The 13494-nt window shown below is 36.6% G+C and overlaps 1 protein-coding gene and 1 long non-coding RNA gene across 6 annotated transcripts in view; one reads left to right on the plus strand and one right to left on the minus strand.

The window, feature by feature from the left end:
* DOK6 (docking protein 6) overlaps positions 1 to 13494 on the minus strand; it is a 402580-nt gene that overhangs the window by 36689 nt on the left and 352397 nt on the right. The window lies entirely within an intron of this gene.
* LOC102162853 (uncharacterized) overlaps positions 1 to 13494 on the plus strand; it is a 72361-nt gene that overhangs the window by 29022 nt on the left and 29845 nt on the right. The window contains exon 3 of one of the 2 annotated variants that reach the window (XR_014841085.1): positions 4347 to 4424. The exons of the other annotated variant lie outside the window; for it this stretch is intronic. This is a non-coding gene — a long non-coding RNA (uncharacterized LOC102162853). The remainder of the gene's footprint in view (positions 1 to 4346; positions 4425 to 13494) is intronic. 2 annotated transcript variants of the gene reach the window in all.

Raw genomic sequence — 13494 nt, forward strand, 5'->3', positions numbered from 1 at the left:
TATCAAAACTTCAGAATAACTGCAAACCAAAAATCTACAATTGATACACAAACAAGGAATCTCTGGAGAAGAAATATATCTCGTAGTAAATAAGTGCATAATCCACCATGAAGGGGGTCATTTGACATCATTCTTGGAATGCCAAAGTCTTCTTAGATCTGATTCTGATTTCCTCTCCATCAAAGAATTTATGATAATTATAATTAAATAATGCAACTGTGCAATTAAAAAAGGCTGAATATATCTTTATAACTAAACTCCAACATGACTGTTTCTAGGAGGAAATGGATTTGAACATTTTATTTTATTCTCATTTCTCATTTTATTCTTGGTGCCCCTTTCTTTTTCTGAATTTTCTTCAATGGCTACACATTATTTTAATCAGAAGTACTTGCACTTTAAGATAAATTTAAGACAGTAAGTTGCTTGAATAAATATTCTTGCAGAATTTATAATTTTTTAATTATATTTTCCTAAAACATGCCAGATTCAGTATATTGCCTAAACAATTACCCATTCGCCCTTCTGTCCTTGTGATCAGAACCCAGGAAAGTAAGATTTTCGTCTCAGGGAAGTGAGATTCTCCTTGAGCCAAGGAGATAAAGAATGGTAAGCTCATCATAGCAACTCTTTCCTTTTTGCAGACAGAGATGCCCATAATGTCAAATGAAATAGAAGATGTCTATGTGGAAACTTTGAAAAGATTTCCTTCACTGATTAAAAAATTCATAAGTCTCACAATGGGAGAGCTCTTTATATCTTTCTTCTGATTTGTGTTTTGAGAGTGAATATGATACCTAGAAGTACAGCAGTCATCTTATGAGCATGAGTTACAAGCATGAAGAAAGGAGGCATGCTAAGTACAGGAGAACAAAGACATAGAAAGACCCCGGATCCCTGGGCTGAACAAACACTTCAGTTAGTATAATAATCTCTAGGTCTGTACATGTTGCTGGGAATGGCATTATTCTGTTCTTTTTTATGGCTGAGTAGTATTCCATTGTCTATATGTATCACACTTTCTATATCCATTCCTCTGCTGGTGGACATTCAGATTGCTTCCGTGTCTTGGCTGTTGTAAATAGTGCTGTGATGAATATTGGGGTTGCATATCTTTTAGAACTATGGTTTTGTCCAGGTATATGCCCAGGAGTGGGATTGCTGGATCATATAGTAGTTTTATATTTAGTTTTTTAAGGAACCTACATGCTGTTTTCCATAGTGGTTGTACCAATTTACATTCCCATCAACTTGTAGGAGGGTTCCCTTTTCTCCATACCCTCTCCAACGTTTATTGTTTTTTAGACTTTTTGATGGTGGCCATTCTGACTGGTGTGAGGTGATAACTTCATTGTAGTTTTGATTTGCATTTCTCTAGTAATTAGTGATGTTGAGCATTTTTTCAAAGTGCTTTTTGACCATCTGGTAACAATCATTTTTTAAAAATACTATTATAGCACCCTGTATAAATCATTTTTGAAGATGTGTTTGAAAACAGAAAATATTGTAAATAGTATATTTGTTACAGTGCAGTTTGGAGTTGATTCTCTTTCCTAGTATTGGTTCCTAGAATGTTGTTTGCCTTGAGATCAAGTGTGAAACTAACCCCTTTCTGCAAGGGGACAGAGCACAGAAGGTGGGTTCTAGCTGTCCCCTGGTGCTGGGAGACAGTGACTCCTGTAGCTGCAGCACAGGCAGCCTCGGGGGCCCAGTGGCCCTTGTGGGCCGCCTGCTTCAGGCTCCTGCCTGCCTTCACTTAAGACTAGCGTGCTGCTCCCCTTCAGACTTGAACTTTTTCAACTCAAATAAGTGCTACAAATGTTGGTTTTGAAAAAGTAAAAGAGAAAATGTAAGTGACTTTTCTTATACTATGTGGTACTTGAACAAGAGTCCAGTTTTCTGTAGCACAGGGGTGACCCAGAATGTGCAGTGTTTTCTGTGGATTAGCTCAAAATGTGATGAAAAGTTAAACAGGCAGAGCATCAGAGATGCAGTAATAATTCTGCAGTCTTCACTGTCTAGTTGGATGACTGTTTTGGTTTCCTACTGCTGCTGGAACAAGTGGCTACAAACCCCATATCTTTAAACAACATCCATTATTCTCTTGCAGTCCTAGAGGCTGGAGTCTGAAATGAATGTCCCTGCACAGAAATGTCAGCAGGGTGGTGCTCCCTTGGAAGTGTTTACTTGCCTCTCCGTGTTCCTGGAGGCCATCCTCATGTGCGCTCATGGCCCCAGAACATATCACCTTTCCTGCTCTGCTTCCGTGGTCACATTATCCTTTTCCTCTTTTGCAGCTGAATCCCCTTCTGCCTCCCTCTTATGAGTACACTTTGGATTACATTTAAGGCCTATCTGGAAACCCAGGAGATGGTCTCACCACCTCAAGATCCTTAACTGAGTTGCCCCAGTAAAGTCCCTCTGTCATGTAAGGTTCTAAGGATTCAGAAGCTATGTGGACATTCTTGGGAACCATTATTCAGCCAACCACAACAGCCTTAGACAGTTACGTAGATACTAACAGGATCCAAATTGTGTTTCACACACTGCTTATTCTAAGACCTTGAAAACAGGAAAAAGTGAATATTTAGGAGAAAAAATATTAATACTTGTACCCTAATATGATAAGTAATCTAATTATTCCCATTTGACAGATGAAAATAACAAAGAACAGAGAAGTTAAATAATTTACCTGAGATTATAATGCTTGTAAGGGGCAGAGTAGTTCTTGGTCCTAAACGAGAACCGCTTCTCTTCATCTCTAGCTACATGCCACCTTGACCTCTTGGGCCTGGAGTTTCATGGGTTCATGAGAGGGTGGTAATAGATCTAGATGCTCTTTGTATTTCAAGTTCTCATGGACTCTAATGGTTTCTTTCCAACCCAAGGATGTAAATATATTTTGCCCAATAAGACAAATTCCAAAAGTATGTTGTAGCAACAAAATCATTAAAATGAGTGTTTCAAAAATCATTTATCATATTCTTTGGAAAGAGTGTAGGGTAGGAAAAAAGTCACATTTTTTGAAATAGAGACTTCATCAGGAACTTAGTAATGCCACTTCTGAGTGGAATGAGCAAACTATTCAGAGGTTGAGTCTGAGGCCAGATTATATAATAGACACAGGATAATGGATCTGTGAAAAAGATATCCCATGTTTTCAAAGACCATTTTCATAAATGGATTTTTAAAAAATCCAGCATTCTGAAACTATTATGAAACCTAAATATAAAAAGTCTAGAGAAGAGAAAATATTCACATGAACTTTTTTTCTAAAATTCTCAGTTCTGATAAAGTAACAAGGCTTTTTATGTTAAGGCAAGTCTATTAGACATGTATACAGATAGAGTGTATTGGATGACTCATGTTTAATAATAGCACTTAATTTCTTTCCCAGAAACATAATGGGTAATTTCTGAAAAGAGGAACTAAACGGAGGCAAAATAAATGTAGACATAATTTAACTTCTTTGTTACAAGCAATTTGAAAATATAAAGGAGAGGAGCAGAAACTAATTGTAATATAGGACATATTTTAAAGTCCCATTTAATGAGAGGCCATTTGGTAAGTAGTGTACCTAAATAAAAATATTAACATACTTTGAAATTAGGGAAATTCATAGATTAGTGGCTGTAGATTTCATTTACTGCTTCAATGCAATAGAAAAAGCCAAATTGAATGGCTCCGATTTTTTTGTTTTTTTTGTACAAAAGGTAAAGCATATACAAAGATAAAGAAAAACTGAAAATAATAAAAATAACCCCATAAAGATAAGCTGAACTGCAAATGTTTCTTTCCTGCTGATTTCAATTTGTTGCCTTAAAATTGTATATGCTGGAAACCAACTCCCACCCCGGAAAAACAGCTATAATAATTACTTTTATTTGCTTTTATATTAAAGTCAAATGGCCTGGAGAACCAAGTTGTGTGGCTAAGTTTAGAGTGTTTCTCAGCTGATGATATCTGAGACGGGAACCAGTCAAGTGTGAGAAAATGGAAATAGCTTGGTCATCAGGGTGCCCTAGAATGATGGATTCTCAGGGTAGAACCACACCTTGGATTGATTATGCGGCATCTTCCACAAGAGACTGAAGCAGCCTGATTACTCAAGACATTGATTCTGTGTGATAAAACCATTACACTTAAATCCTATGCCCAGAACTACTTGTTGTTGTTTCATTTATAGAGCTTATTGACTTGATAGGGGTGCTTCAGGATTTGGGGTGCCCATCTGGAACATACTGGAGATATTCAAGCAATGCTAAGGAAGTATGGGTATTGTTCTTTTTATATGGAAATTTATGGAAAAAACACTTTGGAATAAAGTGTTTTTTTATTTTTTTCAGAATGAACAATTTCAGTGACTTCAGAATAAGTGTTTTCAAAGTCCATTTGTTGCCTTTTGGGTCATAGGTAAGCCAAAGGTAATGACTTCATTTATTTGTGAAATGAGGTTTGATGTTCCCAGATTTAAAAATATTTAATCTTTCTCAGCTAGTTTTTGGCCTCTTACTACTGAGAAAAAATCTTCTAAAAAAAAAACAAAACAAAACATAATTTTGTGACATCTGAATGGATTTTGGAAGAACAATAAAAAAGTGTTTAAAATTCAAGTGAAGAAATGTTTATTTTCAACTCACAACTCCAGATTCTCAGTTGTAGGTCAGTATGCTAGTAATAATGGTAATAGTAGTGATCATAGAAAAGTGATCATAGCACTAATTGTAAGTCTATGATGTACTAATGTACTAGGATTTATGGTTTTTATAATCACATTAAATTCTGTTTATAAGCCAGTGACTTGCTAAAAATATTTTCCATTCTATTTTGTACATTAGGAAACAGAGACAATATGGTAGTTAAGTTTTCTACCCATGAGTGCATAGCTAGCACTTCAGCAAGGCTGGTCTGGCCTCAGAACCCATGCTTTATGCCCTCTGCTGTGAAGAAGAGTAGCAGCAATGAGTTGAAGCTAAATAACATGAAGTGAAGATGCTCTCTATAACCTAAAATCTTAGAAACTGTAATAACCAGACTATTTCTAATTTTATAGAATTGATAATAATATCAGTGAGCAGCATGATACTATTATTTTATTTAAGAGATTCCAAAAGTATACAACACAGAAAACAAGGAAATTTCTGTTCTCCTAAAATCTGGTAAGATCAACTTCTGGCATTTTAGGTAACCTAAATTTTCACAAAGACTTGAAAACACAGTCTAATGCACAAATGTTATATAATAAGCTAATTTGTAAATTATGATTTTACTTTTCAGAGCAGTTTTAGCATCACATGGTAATAGTAGTGATCATAGAAAAGTGAGGGGCAGATGAAGAAATTTTCTATAAACTGGATGCCCCTACACTTACACAGCCTCTCCCATTACCAACATCAGCCACCAAAATGTTATATTTGTTACAATAGATTAACCCTCTTTGATACATCATAATCATCCCAAGTCCATAGTTTACTTTAGGGTTCATTCAAGGTGTCGTACAGTCTATGAATTTAGACTAATGTATAAATTTAGACTAATCATTATGGTATCATACAGAGTATTTTCACAGCCCCTAAAAATCCTCCTTTTCATCCTCCCCTCAACTAACCCTGGCAACCACTGATCTTTTTACTGTCTCTATAGTTTTGCCTTTTCCAGAATATCATATAGTTAGAATCATAAGTACATGATCTTTTCAGACTGGCTGCTTTCTCAGTAATATGTATTTGAGGTTCTTCCAACTATTTTTATGGCTTGATAACTCACTTCTTTTTGGCCTTGAATAATATTGTTAGGATATACCATAGTTTATTTATCCATTCACTCCCTGAAGGACATCATGGTTGCCATTAAGTTTTGGCAGTTATGAATAAAGCTTTTGTTGACATCTGTGTGCAGGTTTTTTTGGTATGGACATAAATTTTCAGTTCTTTTGGGTAAATATCAAAGTGCATGAATGCTGGATTATATGGTAAGAGTGTTTAGTTTTCTAAAAAACTGTCAAACTGTCTTCCAAAGTGGCTGTATCATTTTACATTTTCACCAGTAGGGAATGAGAATTCCTATTGCTTAACATTTTTGTCAGCATTTACTGTTGTCAGTACTCTGGATTTGGGCCATGCCAGTGAGCAGTGGAATCTCACTGTTTCACTTTGCGTGGCACATGATATGGAGCATCTTTTCATAAGCTCACTTTCCATATGTTTATCTTCCTTGGTGAGGTGTCTGCTAAGACATTTGAACCATTTTTAATCAGGTTGTTTCTTCTTGTTGAGTTTTGAGAGTTCTTTTTTATATTTTAGATGATAGTTCTTTTCAGATGTATCTTTTGCAAATTTGTTCTCCTAGTCTATGGCACTGTCTTTCACAGAGCAGTTTTTAATTTAATATTTATTTATTTATTTATTTATGCTTTTTATGGCTGCATCCACAGCATATAGGCATATGGAAGTTCCTAGGTGTTGAATCAGAGCTACACTTGCCAGCCTATGCCACAGCCACAGCAGTGTGGGATCTGAGCCTCATCTAGGACCTACACCACAGCTCATGGCAATGCTGGATCCTTAACCCACTGAGCGAGGCCAGGGATCCCACCCTCATCCTCATGGATCCTAGTCGGGTTTGTTAGCCACTGAGCCATGAAGGGAAATCTGCAGTTTTTAATTTTAATGAAGTCCAGCGTATCAGTTATTTCTCTCATGAACTATGATTGATACTGAATCTAAAAAGTCATTACATACCCAAGATCATCTAGGTTTTCTCTTGTGTTGACTTCTAAGAGTTTTATAGTGTTGTGTTTTACATTTAGGCTTGCAATCAGTTCTGAATTTGTTTTTGTGAATGGTGTAAAGTCTGCGTCTAGTTAGATTTTTTTCTTGGCATGTAGATGTCTGGTTGCTCCAGCACCTTTGGTTGAAAAGACTGTCCTTACTCCATTGTTTTGCCTTTGCCCCTTTGTGAAAGATCAGTTGATGCATTTATGTGAGTCTATTTCTAGTCTCTCTCTTCTATTCTATTTACTTATTTGTCTATTCTTTTGCCAGTGCCAAACTGTCTTGACTACTATAGCTTTAGAGTCAACCTTGAAGTTGGACAGTGTTATCCTGTAATCTTCTTTTCCTTCAATATTGTGTTATCTATTCTGTGTCTTTGCCTTTGCACATAAACTTGAGAATCAGTTTGTCAATTTTACAAAAAAATTTCTGGAATTTTGATTGGAATAGTATTGAATCTATACATTAAGTTGGAAAGAACTAGAATCTTTACAATATGGAGACTTACCTTCCAAAATAACTACTATCCAGACCTTTATAGTAATCACTTCCTTATATTTCTCTGTTTTACCATGCAAGTGTGCATTATGTCATTCACTCTTGCCCATTTAAAAAGAATATATCCTTTATGTCTCTTTTAGTCTAAAGGTTCTCTATCATTTTATTGACAATCTATCTGTTAAAGATTCTGGACTGACTGGCCGATAGGGTTGAGTTGCCCACAGGCTAGATTTACTGCCACACATTTATGGTACAGGTCAGTATATTCTGCTACCTTTAAAATTAGGGAATATAGAGACTTGATCAGATTTGGGTTTGAAAACTTATTTATATAAGTATTTTTTATTAAGATGCTAAGTCAATTCAGTGGGGAAAATGAAGGTTTTGTTTTAACAGATTATGTTGGAACAACTTTATATGGATGTAAAAAATCCTCTATTCCTACTTCACTCCTTGTAGAAAAATCAATTTGAAGTGAATCAAAGACTTAATTGTGAAAGTGAGACCCATAGAGCTTCTAAAAGAAAACATAGAAGACTATCATTGTGTTCTTCAGTAAACTACTTCTTCTTAAGGAGGACTTAGTAAAGCACAAACTGAAGAAGAAAACAATGTGAAATTGGAATTTTTTCAAAATTAAAAATTTCTGCCCCACAAGGGACTCCACTAAGGAAGTGTAGAGGCAAGCCACAGTAAGGGAAAGAATTTGTAAAACATATATTTGACAAACAACTTGCATCAAAAAAAATATAAAGATTACCCACAAAACAAAAATAATAAGGCCTAAAACAATTTTGAAAAGAGAAAAAGCTTTAATCAACACTTTAGAAAATAATATAGACAGTGGCTAACGGGCACATGAAAAGATGTTCAGTATTATTACTCATCATGTCAATGCAAATGAAAAAGGAAATGAGATGGAACAATACACCTACTAGAATTACTATAGGCAAAAATCTTGAAATACTTAATACTGACTAAGATGTGAAACAGCTGGAACTACACTCCCATCTGAGTGGCTAAAGAGAAGAGACTGACAATATCTAATGTTGAAGAAGCAATTGGAACTCTCCTAAGTGGTGTGTGGGAATAATGTTTGGGAGTTTCCTACAATGTTAAACACACATCCAACTTATTACCTACTGATTCCCCTCCAATCATTTACGCAAGAGAAATGAAAATATATGTCCAAAAAAGGCTTTGGAGGAGATTGTTTTTCAGTCTTACTCATAATAATGAAAAATGGGAACAATCCACATGACAGTCATTGAAAGGGAGGATTAACAAATTGTTTATTCATATATGGGGTAATATTCAGTATTATTGGACAATAATGGAACAATATTCAGTAAGAGGAACAAAATACTAAACCACACAACAGTGCAAATGTCAGAAATTTGTAGAGAGAAGGAAGCCAGACACAAAATACTATACATGACTGAATGCATTTTTCAAAGTCTAAGAACAAGTTAAATCTCCAGTGATGGAGATTTGGAAGGAGTTGTTTGGTGGTGGGGGAATTCGACTGGAAAGAGACACAGGTAGACTTCATGGGGGAATAGAAATGTTCTATATCTTGTTTAGGTGGTGGTTATGTGAGTGTAATTTCAAACCCCAAATATGTGAATTTAGGATCTGTTTATTCTATTGTATGTAAAATTTTTATGGGAAAACAAAAATAAGTTGGTCAAGTTGGCTTATTACATGAGTCTGTATAAGACTCCAAAGTATAAGTTGTGATGAAAATTCAAAATCAGGAATCATCATATTTAACGAGGAAAATTGAATGGAGGCAATAATCTTATTCTTCTAGTTCACTCTTGCCTGCTTTAATAAATGTTTGATGAAATAATGAATAAAAAGAAGAAATAAGTATTAGTGACAGGCACAGTGGGGAAGTAAAAAAAAAAAAAAAAATCCTCCACCCTAACTACTTGAGAAAATAAACTCTATATAATACTATTTGTAAAATACAAACTATAAAATAATGTCATATAAGGAAAAAAAAATGTTTCGGCAGTTTAAAAAAGGAGGAAATTACATACAGTTGGGGGAACCAGAGGTACAGAAAATCTTAATAAAAGAAGTAGAAGATAACTGACAGGAATTTGCATTAACAATTACTTGTATCATTCTTTATATTATTTTAAAAATCAGTATATTAAAAGTTTAATCTCTTTTTTCCCTTAGCACTAACAAAATATAAAACTCTCTTTCTTTATATGATTTACATTCTGCCTTACTGTATAAGGGTATTTTTTTAAAGGTTAACATCATTTCAAGATTTTAGCATCCTGAGGCAACATTCTGGCAACTTTACAGGTTTACTTAATGAAAATTAAAAAGCTGGGAGTTCCTGTCATGGCGCAGCGGAAATGAATCCGACTAGGAACCATGAGGTTGTAGGTTTGATCCCTGGCCTTGCTCAGTGGGTTAAGGATCCACCGTTGCTGTGAGCTGTGGTGTAGGTCACAGACACAGCTCGGATCTGGCATGTCTGTGGCTGTGGTGTAGGCCAGTGGCTACAGCTCCGATTAGACCCCTAGCCTGAGAACCTCCATATGCCGAAGGTGCGGCCTTAAAAAGACAAAAAAAAAAAAAAAAAAAAAAAAAATTAACAAGCCACTTTAAAGAGGCAACTCAGTAAATGAGATGTGGCTTATATTCATGTGGTAGATAGTTTTTAGATAAATGAAACATTTTTAAAAATGAAAGTAAAGCAAATAGTGATACTTTTTTTAATTTCACACTCAATATATATTTAGTGGATAACATTATCTGATTACAGGAGTGGTGGCATTTTATTTGCATAGAGAGCATACAACTCTTTTCTCAGTGAATCTTAGAATTATACCAGAGCAATGCCAAGAAAGAATTGGGAGTTCCTGTTATGGCTTAGTGGTTAATCAATCCGACTAGGAACCATGAGGTTGCAAGTTTGATCCCTGGCCTTGCTCAGCAGGTTGGGGATCCGGTGTTGCCCTGAGCTGTGGTGTAGGTCGCAGACGCAGCTTGGATCCCCCGTTGCTGTGACTGTGGCGTAGGCCAGCAGCTATAGCTTCCATTAGACCCCCAGCCTGGGAACCTCCACATGCCGTGGGAGCAGCCCTAGAAAAGGCAAAAAGACCAAAAAAAAAAAAAAAAAGAATTTTACATCATTTATCTCCTTCCTTTCAATTGGTGAGAAGACTTGTCACTTGGGGTAGATTCTGTGCAAGTATAAATCATTGGTTTCTAATTCATTTTTGATAAATATAGGCAGTTCTATCATGAGGTAACTTAAGAATTAGAAATAATAAATTAACCTCTCTGAAATTGCTGAATCAATAGGGGTGACTTCCAGAAAGAGTAATCACCATAGATTCGCTGAGTGCTCATCAGAAAAGAGCTGTTTTGGGGAGTTCCCATTGTGGCTCGGTGGAAACAAATCTTACTGGTATCCATGAGGACTCGGGTTTGATCTCTGACCTTGCTCAGTTGGCTGAGGATCCGGTGTTGCTGTGAGCTGTAGTGTAGGTCACAGATGTGGCTTGGATCTGGCTTGGCTGTGGCTGTGTCTGGCAGCTGTAGCTCTGATTGGACCTCAAGCCTGGAAGCCTCCATATGCCACAAGTGCAGCCCTAAAAAGACAAAAAGACCAAAAAAAAAAAAAATTACTGTTTTTAAGAATCTTACTAAAAAATATTCACCCAGACCCAGGATGCTTTTCATCTGACTTACTTTGCTCAAGACATCACCCCTAGGAGGAGTTATGCAATATCAGATAGCTCCAACATAACTAGGCTATCCTAGAACAAGGCTCTGAGGTTGGCAAGCCATTGCTACCCAGAATCTTTGTAGATGGCTACACAGTTTGGGCTTCCGACTATGACTTCCCTCTCTGGGATGGTGCCACGTCCCTAATTTGACACGTACCCTTTCTAAATTCATTCACGGTAGAGAATATTAACAAGTTGCCAGTGACTGATTTTTCTATAAATTTTACCTCAGGAGCAAGATGTGGTTCTTTTGAAAGTGATTTGTGAAATGTATTGTGTATAGCAGGTTCTTCTTTTAAGGACGTGTGTGTTAATAGCTGTCAGACCCACCCAGGCTGACAAAGTTCCATCAAAGATGGTAGCCTTATGTTCTTGGAAGGCTGTAACAGGTGAAGGTCACAGAGCAAAAGTGTTGTCATTTCTGCCAGATCCATGTGTTAGACTTACACAGAGTAAAAAAAAAAAATTAGAACTGATGGGAAGGGCAAGGACAAGGAAGGCACTCCATGAAGATCACTAGAGACAAATTGACTGCCACAGTTTTCAATATGTGGAATGGCAGAGTTGGGATGTGACTCCCAGACACTCCTGAAAAGCAAGCAAGCCAAGCTCCTCTGTGTGTTTCCAGGACTGTTCTCTGGAATTCTTATGCTTCTCAACCCTCTATTACTAGGCTCACCTCCAGGTGGCACGAGTCACTGGGACCCATCTCTACCTAATCCAGTAATTGGGACTCTAGCCACAGCCGGCTCTCCTGCAGTGTCCACTACACAGATAATTGCTCTGACATTTCATCTCTCTTCTCTCTCAAAGAAACACTCAGGTAGAAAGCTCAGTCTTCTAGAAAGTGCCCCCAGGCCCTCAGCTACAGGACGACTACAGTTCACAGTTCGGTGACTGGCTCTTCCATAGTCTGATTACCCAGGGGGAAAATAAGCCTGGGGAAATACATGGAGTTGTCTCTCTTTTCTTTCCCACTTGTTAGGAGGTAGTTAAAAGCAGATGAAACTTCTCACTGAAGATGTTTACTCTGAGTGCAGCAAGACTTTTAGTTTATCCTGCCTGCCAAATGGGTAAAATTTCCAAATGTGGTACCATTAAGTGAATCAGTTTGTGTAATGAACAAACTTCATTATATAGAAGACCTGGCACTTTGCCTAGCGCACAGTCAGTGCTCAGAAAACATTTGTTAAATGAATGCAGGCATTAGAGAATTGGACCCTTTTTCTCACATTAAGCAATGTTCTGAGACTTGTGTCTTTATTTCTGCTTTCTGTGGCGATCAGGTTGTGCTGTCTTTTAGTGGATCCCTATTAAATTTCATGAAATATTTGTATGTGCTGTGTCATAGTGCAAAATAAATAAATCTTTGCTCTATAGAACTGTCCCCATATTCTTCATCACATGTTTAAAGAGACTGAGGATTTCTGTAACCATTGTGAAATATACTCTGAGTGAGGGAGATCAGAGGGCTAAGCATGTTAAGCTTTAGTGACCCTGGCTATCACCTGATCCATATTTTACAAGAGAACTCTACAGTTCAGAGAGGGTAACTGACCTGTTCAGGGTTGTGCAAGAAGCTAATGGCAGAACTGGGGTGAAAACCTGGTTTTTCAACACCTGGAATAACATACTTGTCAATAGGACATGAGGACTGTAGTGATGGACAGCATAAGGTTACTTGAATTATTTGGCATTTCTGTTCTGAAATGCCAGAGCTTAAATCTCAGTCTGTAAAATATGGTATCACTACTTCTATGGCCAATCATCTTAAACCAAAGTACCACCTCACTTAAAGAAATGGTAACACTGGATTTTAGAGCTGAAAAACCAAAATGATGGGGGGAAAATCACATTTTGGTGGATTTGAAAATAGATATTCACTTTCTCCTTTGCCTGTTGACATTAACACAGGCCTGTGCTAGGGAGTAATACTTACCCCAGAACACCATAAAAAAATAGATACTTTTGCAGAAACCAAGCTAAAATATTTTGGATATTTGATTAAACTATATGCCGTTGCCGTTGAACAGTACTAGTCACATTTGGTAGTCTGGAAAGAAAGATGGGACCCAACTGATGTGAAAAGCGGGCAGGGTGCAGGTAACCATGAGACAGATGACCACCTCATGCTTGTTTAAGTAGACCATACTAATTTTTGATGAAAGCTTTTCTTATTTTCCATAATTTGTATCTTTATGAGTTACTGAAGGATTATTTACCAAAATGATCAAGGACAACAAAACCTAAATGAGCATGTACAGTGTTGTACTTACAAAGCTCAAAGAATTGCATATTTTATTTCTTAATGGATGAGATTCTCCTGTACACTGGGATCTGGCTCACAAAAGTGATTCAGATTTTTATTTGACAGGTTTTTTTTTTTTTTTTAAATAGCAAAACATTATTTACCTTTAAAAAGAACTATATCAAATGTCACTATTTCCTGTTTGGGGAAATGT

Source organism: Sus scrofa, chromosome 1 (assembly GCF_054392235.1).
Source record: "Sus scrofa isolate SSC_HxYL_T2T_F1_AM1 chromosome 1, Sscrofa_HxYL_maternal_Yorkshire_Landrace_v2.0, whole genome shotgun sequence".
Classification (NCBI taxonomy): domain Eukaryota; kingdom Metazoa; phylum Chordata; class Mammalia; order Artiodactyla; family Suidae; genus Sus; species Sus scrofa.